The sequence below is a fragment of the Urocitellus parryii genome, chromosome 2, assembly GCF_045843805.1.
Source record: "Urocitellus parryii isolate mUroPar1 chromosome 2, mUroPar1.hap1, whole genome shotgun sequence".
Lineage (NCBI taxonomy): Eukaryota > Metazoa > Chordata > Mammalia > Rodentia > Sciuridae > Urocitellus > Urocitellus parryii.
The window spans coordinates 141,746,520-141,759,243 of NC_135532.1; positions in this window are offsets into that span (position 1 = coordinate 141,746,520).

Sequence of the window (12,724 nt, forward strand, 5' to 3'; positions counted from 1 at the left end):
GAAAGTTAATTTTTTCCTTCATCACTTTTATTTAAGTATTTAGTTCTTATTTTCCTCACCTCAAAATACAACTTTATCAACTAATGAACATAAAGTAAGAGCTGCTTCTGGAAGGCTCCATTTTATTTCCAAGTGAAAATAAATACATAAAGTAATTGAATTGAAATAACCCCTTAATTGGCAACACATCTTATATTTTGCTAAGTGTTTTCCCTTGTGTTTATTTTACATTTACCTGGCTTGTGAACATTTAGCTCCCTTTCCTGTTTTAATTTTGTCCTCCGGTTCCATCCATGTTGAAACTGCATGAGGTAGAACCCATTCTATGCACATTGTGATTTGGTGCTTTCTGATTCTTACTTAAATAAGAAAATACAGATGATATAAAGGAGAGTCTTTTGGGCTAGGAGTACTTATAAGGTAGGAAATGTATTAGGTTTCTTGGAAGTTAGAGGGGTTAGAAAACAAGATGAATGGGGCATAGAAGATTTTGAGCTCAGTAGAATATAGTCCACTTCAGAAGAAAGATTCTTTGTATTTCTTTTATGGATGGACTCCTCTGTCCTTTACTACCATAGGTCCATTATGTTAATGGGATTAAAAGATGCTAGTTTCTTTAGTTATCAGAAAATAAATTTATTGTTTATACTGTTACACAGACTAAGTTCACAAAATCATTAAAATTCAACTTGTCCTTTAGTCTTCTTCTGGTCCCTTCATGAAGACAATGAAGACACACTCTGCTTATCTTGGTTCTAAGGACTCTTCCCTGGAGCTGCTAGCTCCATACTAGCTATTTACACTCGTTGCCAAATTAAACAGCAGAAACTCAGAGTCATTCCTCCAAACAAATAAGGGAATTTCCTTCCCTTCTGCTCTGGGTGCAGGTGAAATGTTCTTGTAGCTTCAGATCTGATGTCCGTACAATGGCACTCCTTCCCTGTCTCCCCTTCCAAATGATAAAACCTGGGAACACCTTTTTCTGAATAACTAATGAAGATTTCATCTAGTTTTACAGGAAACAAGTCTCTTTTCAAATCTGAAGTCTTTCAACAAGTTCTAAATGTGAAATCACTGAAATTCTTCAGATTGCAACCCTATCCTTTGAGATGAGAATCTTCTGAGAATCTTCATCTCCCATGGTGAATTCAAAGACAGAGGCTGGATCTCCTCTCAGAGGCCAGGGCAGTTCACCTGGATCCATAGTTACTCTAATATTTGAGTCAGCATTTTGCCCATTGACACAAGGTAGAAATTATTTTAGCAATTTGGGAATGAAATACGATTTGACCTATCAGTTCCCGGGATCCAGTTATTTAATCTCAGTCATACTCCAATGATTCTGATATCTTCCCTCAGCTTCCAGAAGGGAAACATTGATCCCCGGTACAAGGCCTTCCTGTGAATGTCACTGCTCCTAAGCTGATAGGATCAACAAACTTCCTAAAGCCTACAGGGGATTGATGTTTTGCAAAGAGTTGTTTAGGAAAACAAGCCAGGCAAACTTCCTAGTCTTTGGGGGTAGAAAGGAAGGGTAGGGGGGTGGAATTAGGGAAAAAGAAAGAAAGAAACTGCAGCAAGGGATTATTCTCTTGTTGATTCTGTTCTGACAGGAATGAAGAACATGTTCTTACATTGTTTTTCTCTTTAAAGATTTAGTGGAGGCAAATCTGTGTTCAAATGGTGCATAATAGACAGGGAGATATTGGTGGAGGCAATGGCAAACAGATACATCATCTGAGGAATAATAAATTGATCAGATAGATATCAAACTAACCTATACTTGATTTTGAATTCACTTTGGGCAATTATTTGCATATAAATATAACAGTTAATTTTAATATTAGTGATTGAAGATGTGTAATAGTGATAGACTAGATTTACCACTTCCATTCAGACAGTCTCTGGTAGTAGCATTAATTTGAAAAATGATGTGAAAATAACTGCTTTTCAGTATTTTTACCTATAAAATCTCTAATCATCTATATTCTGGTTACATGGTTTGGATCCCTTTTTTAGCAATATTTGACTCTGGGTTGAGATTATTGGAGAGAAAACCTTTTACCCAACTGTAACAGATATAATTGAGTTACTTTGTCCTTATCAGACTTATGAGAAATAAAGTAAACTTTCTTCTATAGCTACTGGTCCAAAGGTTGATCTATAGTCATTAATTATCTTTATGCTATCATAAATTCTTAGGGTAAAAATAGAAGCATCTATTAATCAGTTTGTTTGTTATAAGACCTTCAGTAACTTGATTATTCCTGTCTGGTTTAAAACATGTTTTTTAACCACTAAAAAGAAGAAAAAGGCAATTAACACTTTTTTTTTCTTTTTTTCCATATTGCAATGCTAGGTGAGTGATAGATAGATCAAGACTTTTGCATATATTTAGATTAGAAGGGCTCTCATCCATAATAACTCTGAGCAATACAATGTTCTATTTGGAGATATGTTTAAATGTTTTCTCAAACCTCCTGTCCACACTGTTCTCTATTGCCACTAAAAAAAATATATATATACTTTTAGAGAACCATGTTAAGGAACACAACATATCTTTTGTCAGTGAAAACATTTAACATTCAAGTTAGATTTCCCAAAATATTTTCTGATGAAAATTGAAGAAAAAAACACAAAGAGACACACACACAAATGAAATTTAAATTTAATGAATATTCTGCTGTCGCATGCCAGGGAAATAAACATTTTTATTTCTCTTTCTTTTCTCAAGTTTACTTAATAAACGTATAGTTTTCCCCCCTCATTTATGTTTTTTTTAAAATTAATTAATGCTTTTACTTAGGTAGAGGACCACACAAACATCCTTAGCATTTTATGAAGCTGCTCACAGCAACGTTAGAGGAAAATCGTAATAGATCTGCAGCTCCTGGATATCTGACTGTTGATCTCAGTCATACACAGAGATTCTCAGTCATACCCAGGAAACAAAAGGTCCAGAACAGTGGGGCTTTCTTTTGAAAGTAGCTGTATGCTGGCTATTAAATGGTAAGGCTGGTTCTATGCAAAGCAATAGTTTTATTTGCTTCTCCAAGAAAACCTCTTGTATTTGTGGTACTCCTACACTGAGAAAGCATTCTGGTGCTTTCTGAGCTAATCATATGCTTCTCAGGGTTTTGTTATGATTTCTCAGTAAGCCAAACCACACATAGTGCTTGTGAGGAAGTCGCAGAACTGATGGACTCTGTGACCATACATAATAATATCTAAACCCTCTTTAATGCTCTGCTGTAATAATGGAGATGGGAAGTACCACATACTGAAGACCCGCTATGTGAAAGGCACTGTGTCTATTGTAGACACTGCAAATATGTTACAAAAATCACAACACAACCTCATAAATCAAATATCATTATTATGCTTCCCATTTTGCAGATGAAGAAACTGAGGCTCTGGTATAGTCATGTGCCAAAATTTTTAGAATTAAGACATAACACAATCTGATTAACTTGCCAATCAGTACCTAAAAAGCACAAGCCTCGGTTAGGTGGAAAGGCTCTGAAGAGCATATTTGTTCAGGACAGTTCAGCAAATGACTGTAAGTAGAGAATTTTCCAGTTTGAATAAGTCACTTGTTTAAAACATGTGATGATTCCTGACCTTGCTTATAGCACTAATGGAGTGGCTTCCCTGGGTTTCGGCTGCTATACCAGGTGAATGAAGCCACCCCACAATTTCCTGTGTGTCACAGTTTTCTCCCATAGTGGTATTCTTATTTTGATGCTTCTCTAAAAACTGTATTTCAGAATGTGAGCAGGATAAAACTATGCAAACACAAAGATACAAAGGTGCTTTAAGAAGCACACTATTTGTTGAAATGTTAAGAGTTTTTTTTTTTTATGGGTAGCAAATATGGCATGTTTTGTTAACTCCTCCAGAAACATTCAGGTGTTGGATTATGAATACATTAAGATCGCACCCAGACAAGCAGATACTTCCTATTTGATTCACCAGCTAATAAAGAAAACACTTTTGTCTTCCACAGAGACAAAATTCTTCTCAGATACAACTCAGGCTAATCATTACTTTTCTGACTTTAATTTATTTTTCTCTTCCTATTAAAACAAAGTGCAAACAGGATTGGGGAGATGCCATCATCTCCCTCAAAATGCATAATTTGGCATCTTTAAAAAATGGTGCCATAATAATGAAGAGTGCTGGAAGTAGAGGAAACTGCAGAGTGGTTTTACAAAAGCAGTTTTAATCATTTTATCCCCTTTTTGTTTACCCACAATACCTCTCTGCTCTTTAAAAGATCTTTATAATTATTACCATTGTCATTTAATTGACACAAGTTATTTAAAAAAAAAACAATAATGAGATGGACAAGTTGGCCTCTGACTTTTGGAGAAAGTTATTAATAAGCCATTTCAAGCTAATAGACTGGAAAATAATCTGAGGCCCATTTAACTGACAAATGTCTTCCATCTAAAGATATTATGTATAGCAGATGTTTGGGAGTTGAGAACTCACGGGACTGATCACTGAAGATATTGCATCGAAATGCAATGTAATAAATAATTCCTAAAGCAGTTCTTATAGTGACACCAGTTCACACTGGCTGGGGGCTTGGTGCAGGTGAAGAAGCACTGTGGTTAGCATTTACATTTATTGTCTCATTTAATCTTCACAGTGGTCCTTGTAGAGATGCTGTTAATGATCCAATTTTACAGTTAGTAAGACTGAGGCTTCCAGAGGTCAGGTCGCTTGCTCTGCTCAGTGCCACAGTATAAATTGTTAAACTAAAATATAATCCCAAATCTGTTTGAGCCCCAAACCTGTGGGTCTAACCTACAACACAGCTTTGGCCCCTACATTCAGGATGCACAAATGTTCAATCTGAAAACAACTCTGTCATCCAGCCCCTTTCTTTTACAGATGAGGAAACTGTAGTTTCAAAAAACAGCTGTGTGATCTTGCCCATCATCCTGGCAACAAATTAGAGAATGAGCAGGCCTAGAACTCAGGTCTCCTGCCTTCGATTCCAGAAAACACCATGCTATCATTTAAGGAAATCAGGAATACTGCAGTTGCCGTTTAACTTGCACATCAGATAGAATACCGAAGAACTAATTCTGTGTTTCTAATTTGCAGCTGCTTCATGGCAGGATCATGCAACACATGATGCGACAGGGACTTAAAACCACACATAAAACATATTAAATGTAGTCAGCAGTGATGAGATTTGGTACCAAATAAGAAGCTTTAATTAATTTTAAATGGTGCTTTTCATAGTGTCAAAAGCTCAGTCCACTGAAGTGGAAAAGGGGGTTGGAATGGCCAGATCCTAGCAACCCGGCTAATCTGGGCCCTTCTGAGCAAGCTCATTTGGAATTCTTACATCAGTGCATCGGTATGCCGAGGTGGGGCTCATGGGGACAAACAAAATAGCAACCCCAACTCCAGCACGACTCAGAATCCCGCATCCCGGGGGGGGGGGCCTGAGAGCTCAGCTGTATTAAGGGGCCGTTGGAGTTTCCCTGTTATTTGTCTACTTTTTGAGGATTAGAACTTCCGCTGGGCTGTGTTCATCTGTGCCGAGAATTTAAACTCACTGCATGCAACAACAGGAACTGTGAGATCTACTAGAAATGTTCAGAAAGAAGGCTGTTTTGACTTTTAAAAGCTTTTAGATGCATAAAGAGCAATAAATTGAGGGGTTTCCGATTTCTTCTGGGAGTTCACATTGGGTAGTGGTTTCTTTTTCTATTTCTTTTCCCTCTTCATGAGCCTTTGTTTTTAAAGTTGTGATCATATAGATATTCATCATGTAGAACCACTGGTGTAGTATCCTGTTAGCAAGGCTGAGATATCCATGTGATGTGGTTGTTATACACACAGCGCAGGGTGCACACACAGAGAGAAGCTCTGGAACCTTCTTTTTCTCTCTATGACATATGAATAGGAACTATCATTAAGGTATAGAGCTCACAGAACCATAGAGTAAGAGCCAGATAGTAAGGACTGCTTGAGGTGTTCTGTGTGACCCAGATCCCTGGCTTTTAAGGAAACTGAGGTTCAAAATACCACGAGTAGGATGAGGATGTGACTCCATTTCTCCTAGTCTCACTCCCAGTAAGACACAGTGCATCATCTAGAGATGCATTATATATTCATAAGAATAATATAAAAATCAGAGCTAGGTTCCACTTGGGAATGTGGCATATTTACTATTTTTCATGTAGAAGCCATTCTATACATATATAATAATTATAGTAAAAATTATGATTAGTTAAGAAAGGTAGCAGTCTTTGGAGTCAACCATCATGAATCAAAAAAATATTTTACTTCTCCCTATTACCTTATCTTACACAATGCACACTTTGTCACCATAACTATATCAGAAAATGATTTTAAATTTGATGATGGCCATCCACTTACTAATGAGAGCAATAAACCTTTACTTTTTCAAACTCAGACTTGACTGTTTTGTCCTCCAGGCAAGGAAAGAGTGAAACACTCATTTCTTACCCATATTCTCTGTCCCTGTTGTTCAAACTGGGGTCTAGAGCCAGGAAAGCCCAGTAGCCTATGTGATTCACTGTTGGTGGGGGAAATATGCATAAAACAGCTTAGTCAAGCTTCCAGAAGCACCTATCTACCCAGTCTTTGCTGACTGAGAATCAACTAGACACGATCAGGTTTCTGTCACAGGATTTTTAGAAACTTGATATAAACCAAATTGAAAATGTTTAAAAGCAATCTCTCTTGAGGCGTTCCTGAGTTTTTTGTTTGTTTTTTAGTTCCTAGTCCAGATCAAATAAGAGCAAGGAGGTAAGGGAAGGGTGAATAGAATAACAGTTACACTTTGCATTAAGTTGAAGAATGACCACAACACCTATTTACTAGTATTCATTTTTAACATCTTACTAATGAAAAGTCACAAAAACTCAAATCTACTTTTTATTTGTGATTCCAAGATTTGGGGGGTAGGGGTGGAGTTAAGATATCGGAAGCATCCTCAGTTGTTTAAGTCATTCCACTGACTCTGCATTGAGTATCCAGATGGTTTTCCCACCCCCCAAAAAGAACTGCCATTCTCTATTTGACTTATTCCTATGCCTCCCTAAACACAGCCCCAAAACGGGGTGATGGCATTAGTGTGGTTAGACTGGATTTTTAAAAGTATCTTTTTGGTCTTACCTACCATTCATTCCATTCAGGAGAAAGAAAAGAAAAAAAAAAGGAAGCACACCTTCTTGTCTTGTTTAATTAGTAGTTCTTATCACAAAAATATTTTATACAGTATACATTCAGCATCCACTGGGATATCTATATCTATATTCGAATCCATGTATGGAATTTTCAAAAACCAGAATGTTCTTGGCATACATGAAGTATGCAACTACCAAATGTTAAAATAACTGAATCAATAGAATTTATAAATAGATATCTGCTTTGCCCATCTGCACAGCTAAAATGCAAATAATGTATTAATTAAAACTTTGAACAGAAAGAAAAATGAAGTTTAAATGCTAATCCGAAAACATTCTTTGCTGGCACATAGAGATGTACAGTAAGAAACTGACTCCCTCAACTGCACATGACTGAGTGTCAACAGAACAGGTAACAGATACTGTGAACACAGCAAATGGAGAAAGGTCGGGGGTGAGCCTGTGGGGAGAAGCCCCAAAAGGGTTAGTGGAAAAGGAGCAACTTTGTACATTCTTTTAATCATTGCTGAGAAAGGGGCGAAAAACTTTTGTTAGCCTGATATAAGTTCAACAACGAGAGAGTAAAGGTTAAGAATCCTACTTTCATTTCTAGTATGGAATTAGAAGTTCATTCTCCTATCAATACACAGAGGATTTGCACATGAGAATGGGATTGTATGAGCAAATGCTTCAGGGATCTGGGAGAAAATAAACTCTACCAAGAATATTTGAACTACATTTATATAACAGACTGATCATCAAAAAATATATAAATATGAAACTGTTGATGTTTCAAGAACAACCTTACAATACATGTATGCACATGCATGTATATACATTCATAAACCATAGACATTATTATGAATTTGAAATCTATATTATGAATGTGACTATGCACTTGAGTCAGTAAGACAACTTGCTCAGAGCTTCAACTCTGTGTGTGCGTGTGTGTGTGTGTGTGTGTGTGCGTGTGTGTGTGTGTCTGTGGTGTTTGGAGGACATGATTACTGCAATACAATTTAATTTAAACAATTTAAATAGTGCTATGGCGAAACTTTACGTTTCATTTTTAATTTTTAAAATTTTTTTAGATGTTGATGAAGCTTTATTTTATTCATTTATTCATATGTAAGGCTGAGAATTGAACTCAGTGCCTCATACATGCTAGGCAAGTGCTCTGCCACTGAGTCACAACTCCAGCCCTGAATTTTCTTTTTACTTTATTTTTGTACATTTCTTTAGTGCCCACAGCCATAAAACACACACACACACACACAAATATGTTCATTACATCTTTAGTTGAGCTTTTCAACAATAGGTAAAACATCTCTACTTTTCTTTAAAAAAAAAAAAAAAGAGGCAAATTTTCACATGTAATGACACTGAATTTTCACATGCAGATTTTAGCATCCAGCATTTCCTCCTTGTGGGGAAAACATGCCTTCTTGTCAAAATCAAGATAGGTGAGTCTTATCCTAACGTATGTTCTATGAAAATCTAGCAAAACCCGAAAGCAAGCCTAGTGTTTATTAGATTATTTCAGTTCTTCATAATCTGCTTGCTTCCTCCAATAGCAACTTGTTGATAATAGGAAGTCTTTTGTGAGAAACGCCATGAAAAACAATGAAAAGCATCAGATTTAATAAAGTATCTAAGCAAAGTCTTAAAATGACACCCACACTATGAAGGGAAAGCCAAATTTGCTTTTTCTGAGGGGAATTTGTGTTCGTCAGGAAGGGTTCCTGGAGGCTTTGTTTTGAGGCCTTGATGTGTGACCATTGCGCTATAGGCCGCCCTTCACCCTTGCCCTCCTTCTACCACTGCTCTGCCCACCCATACTGACACCGCAGGGGGAAGGGTTTCAGAGCAGAAAGAATCAAAAGCTGAGGGACGGGGGAAAAAAAGTGCTTTTCAGGGTCTGATGTGTGGGAATCAAATGAGAGGCCTAGCTCAAATCCGGTCGCCAGGCAACCAAAGTGATATGCTGAGGGAATATCATTAAAGTTGGATAGTAAGCAGTCTCTCTGAATTAGTAAACCAACCACAGGATTGACCATGCGCCCCAACTCTTACCAGGGAAGCTGCAGTGCAGTTTCTCCAGGGAGGACAAGTGGGGGGCTTTGCTAAGTTAAAGAAGGAAAGGAGAAGGAGAGAGAGGGAGAGAGGGTACACAGCTGATTTGTAGAGTTTTTAAAAAAAAAAAAAAAAAAAGACAATGGCTGTCCAGACATGGAGTTGGTGGTGAAATATGGTAACTGCCACGGCTGCAGCTGGCTCTCTGACACAAGATTAATAAGTTGCCGTTTCCTAGCCGACCAGAACCTAGTGGGAACTATCCAGCATTTTATCTTGAATTGTGGGTAACAGCCTTACTGCAAGCTGGCCTAGTTTACTGCTCTGTTTTTTCCACATCTCCCAAAGTGCAGCAAACATCTGTGACTCTAATGAGGTCATCATTGAGGGTGTCCAGAGAGCCGGGCCCTGAGAACTGGCCTCACCTCTGCCTGAACACAGAGTACAAGGGCTGTGGGGAAGGAGGACAAATTAAATGGGGGAGCTGGCACTTGGCTGTAAGTTAAGCTCTTAAGAAACTTTTTGCTGTGATTAAAAAAAAGAGAGGGAGAGAGGGGGAGAGAGAGAGAGAGAGAGAGAGAGAGAGAGAGAGAGAGAGAGAGAGAGGGAGAGGAGATTGAGGTTCAGAAATGACAGTATAACAAAGCAAGAGCAAGCCTACAGAATTAGATTTAGGCCTCACTGATGAATATTATCACTGACATGAACAAGCAAAGCTTATCTGGCCCTTCCTTCTTGAAAGGCTGAATAAAATTGAATTGCCAACTTCTGCGTTTTACCACATTTTGGTGGAAATGGCTCAGAGACGTACATAATTTAAAATGAAACCTGGATAAATTCGACCACAAAGTGTGTGTGTGTGTGTGTGTGTGTGTGTGTGTGTGTGTTTCTGACAAGCAAAATTTCAAACATTATGCAACATGTCATATCATTGATAAGTCATTTCATTATAGACATAGAAAACGTTGAATTTCCCCAGATGAGTGTTTTTCTCCCTCAGTTATTTCAACAGAGTCATGTTTTAGGGTTTTTGTTTTGTTTTGTTGGTTCTTTTTTTTTTTTTTTTTTTTTTGCTTTTTGTAGATGACATCACTAAACAAACATGCAAATACAACCTGTAACTACATTCAAATCAACGAACTGTAATAATTTTTGTTTAGTCACCTAACGAAAGGATATCAAAGGGATGATTCCACTCACTGCTTGATTTCTTAAAACACCACATTCCAATGGGATGAGAAATATAAGCTCTAAAATAATTTTTAGTGTAGAGGGGGAAAATCATTTCTAAAAATTAGCCCTATCATTTAATGTGTCAGTATACTGCCACATGTTGATTGCTTATTGTCCATTGGGGCCACATCTGCTCACAGTTAGCACGAGCAAGTTAGTGGAGTCATCTTTGGTGCTTAAGGAAATGGCTGTGTGGATAGTTGGAGCAGGGTGTCGAGACCATCTTCAAAACTCATCTAGGAACACTATTTATGTGTGGTAACTCAGTCAACATGCAGATATATTTTTCCGGGAGGGCAAATCAATAAAGCCCAGAATGTCATGTCATGGTATTTTTGAAATTAGTTTGATTTTGGAAAAGAGGGCCTTCAGTGATGGCATTCAATTTGCAAAGTTTGTATTTTATTATCTTCATGACATTATCATTTTTTTAGACCAGGTCTAACGCAAGAGATACAGATGACTGGCAATAGAGAAGCATACTTCTTCCTTTTCTTTCCCAAAAGTCGATAGATGTAACCCAGAACTCCCACTTAACTAGACATGCTTGACTAGATATTCCTAGGTGAAGGTGGCCTGGGAAAGAGAGGGCAATAGCCGACGGGGTAGATGGGAGAAAGTGCCAGCCATTTCTATGAGCCCCTTCACTGTGATATCAAGAGGGAAATCAAGGCGCTCTCCTAGTCTTAATTTATAAATGACACACATTATAGATTGGAAACGATTCTGAACGTGTGCTTAACGTAGAATGTTCAAGATGAAGTAATGCCAGAGAAATGGTCTAGTATTACCTGCAAGGTCCTCAATAAAGACAATCTGACCTCGGAAGGAAAAAAAAAAAGATGCAGCTCATCATTCAAAGCCTTGAGCTACACTTTAATGGAAAAGAGAGTTTTACAAAATAGAAAAACTCTCTGCATGTGAATTGGGGAAAGGAGCATTTGGGGAGCAGACATCTATCCCATTACACTCTCAGTTTTCAGGAAGGGCTTGCCTAATGCCCATTTCAAGGCTGAGTTTATTTTTTAAATGCAAATGAAGGAAGTGTTGCGTTCAGCTTTGCAAACAGTTTTCAGAAATCCTGTTGGCCTACATTTAGCTGGGAAGTAGCACTCCGTACCCAGTGTAGGGGCTCAAACAATCAAGTAGTTGTTTTCCTCACTCACATTCCTGAGGCAATCTGGTTCCAGCTGAACTCCTTGGGAACAGTCTGGGCTATGTACCCCTGGGGAATCTGCCCCAATTAGCACTGACCCTTGGGGGCCTCCTTGCTGGCCCTAGGTCATTGCCAACCTCTTAAACTCCGAGTAAACCAGATTGCTTCAGGTGCCTCTGAGCTTTCCATAGCCCCAAGATGAACTGGACATCCAGGCTCGTCAACAGGAATTCAGTCACCCTACAGAGCCCAGACTAAAATGTCCTCCAGGTTCTCTGATCCAGAGGAAAGACATGAGGTGGAACCTTTGCTCTAATCAAGGAACAATAGGAAATATGTCTCAAGAGAGTGCTTATCCAGGCTAAATTCTGAAATGTGTGTAGTCTCTCAGAATTGGGTTTGGCTTTGGGTCTTTTCTAACTAGCTGGGTGGCCTTGGCAAGTCACCAAACCCTACCCAACTTTAATTTCCTCATGTATAAAATAGAGACAAAGGTATCCATCCTGCAGTGTATTCATGACAAGCAAATGGTTTAATGTACATATCATGTTCAAGAAAGTGTCTGGCTTATAGAAGGCCCTCAGTAAATGAAAATTAATTACAAAAACAAAAACTCATCATGTTTGACCAGGGCGATACCACTTCTGAGAAAATTAGGAACTGTGTAATTCTCCAAATCCCTCCATTTCGCTGTGGTTCACGACGAGTTTTTCACTACGTCTTCCTTTCTAAGAAAACAAAGAATCTCCAACTACTTTTTGTACCTCTCTCCTCACAGCACTATAGGGGTGACTAAAGGAATATATGGCAAATCTGCAGCCTTGAACAAGCCAGTTCTGCAAGACCAGAACTGGCAGAGCATGGGTCACTTCAAGAGCATCAAATTGTACGGAACATGTGCAGTGGGAGTTGAAAGACGGGAGAAATTTGTATGGGCTGTATGGTCAAGTGAAGTGTCAAGTAAATGTTGGGTTTGGACAGCATTTACTGAGCATCTACTATGATCCTGATTCGGAGACAGCAACAAATAAGGTGCAGCCTTTGCTCTGAGGAGCTTGGAGGCCGATGGAGAGAGACGCATTGACGT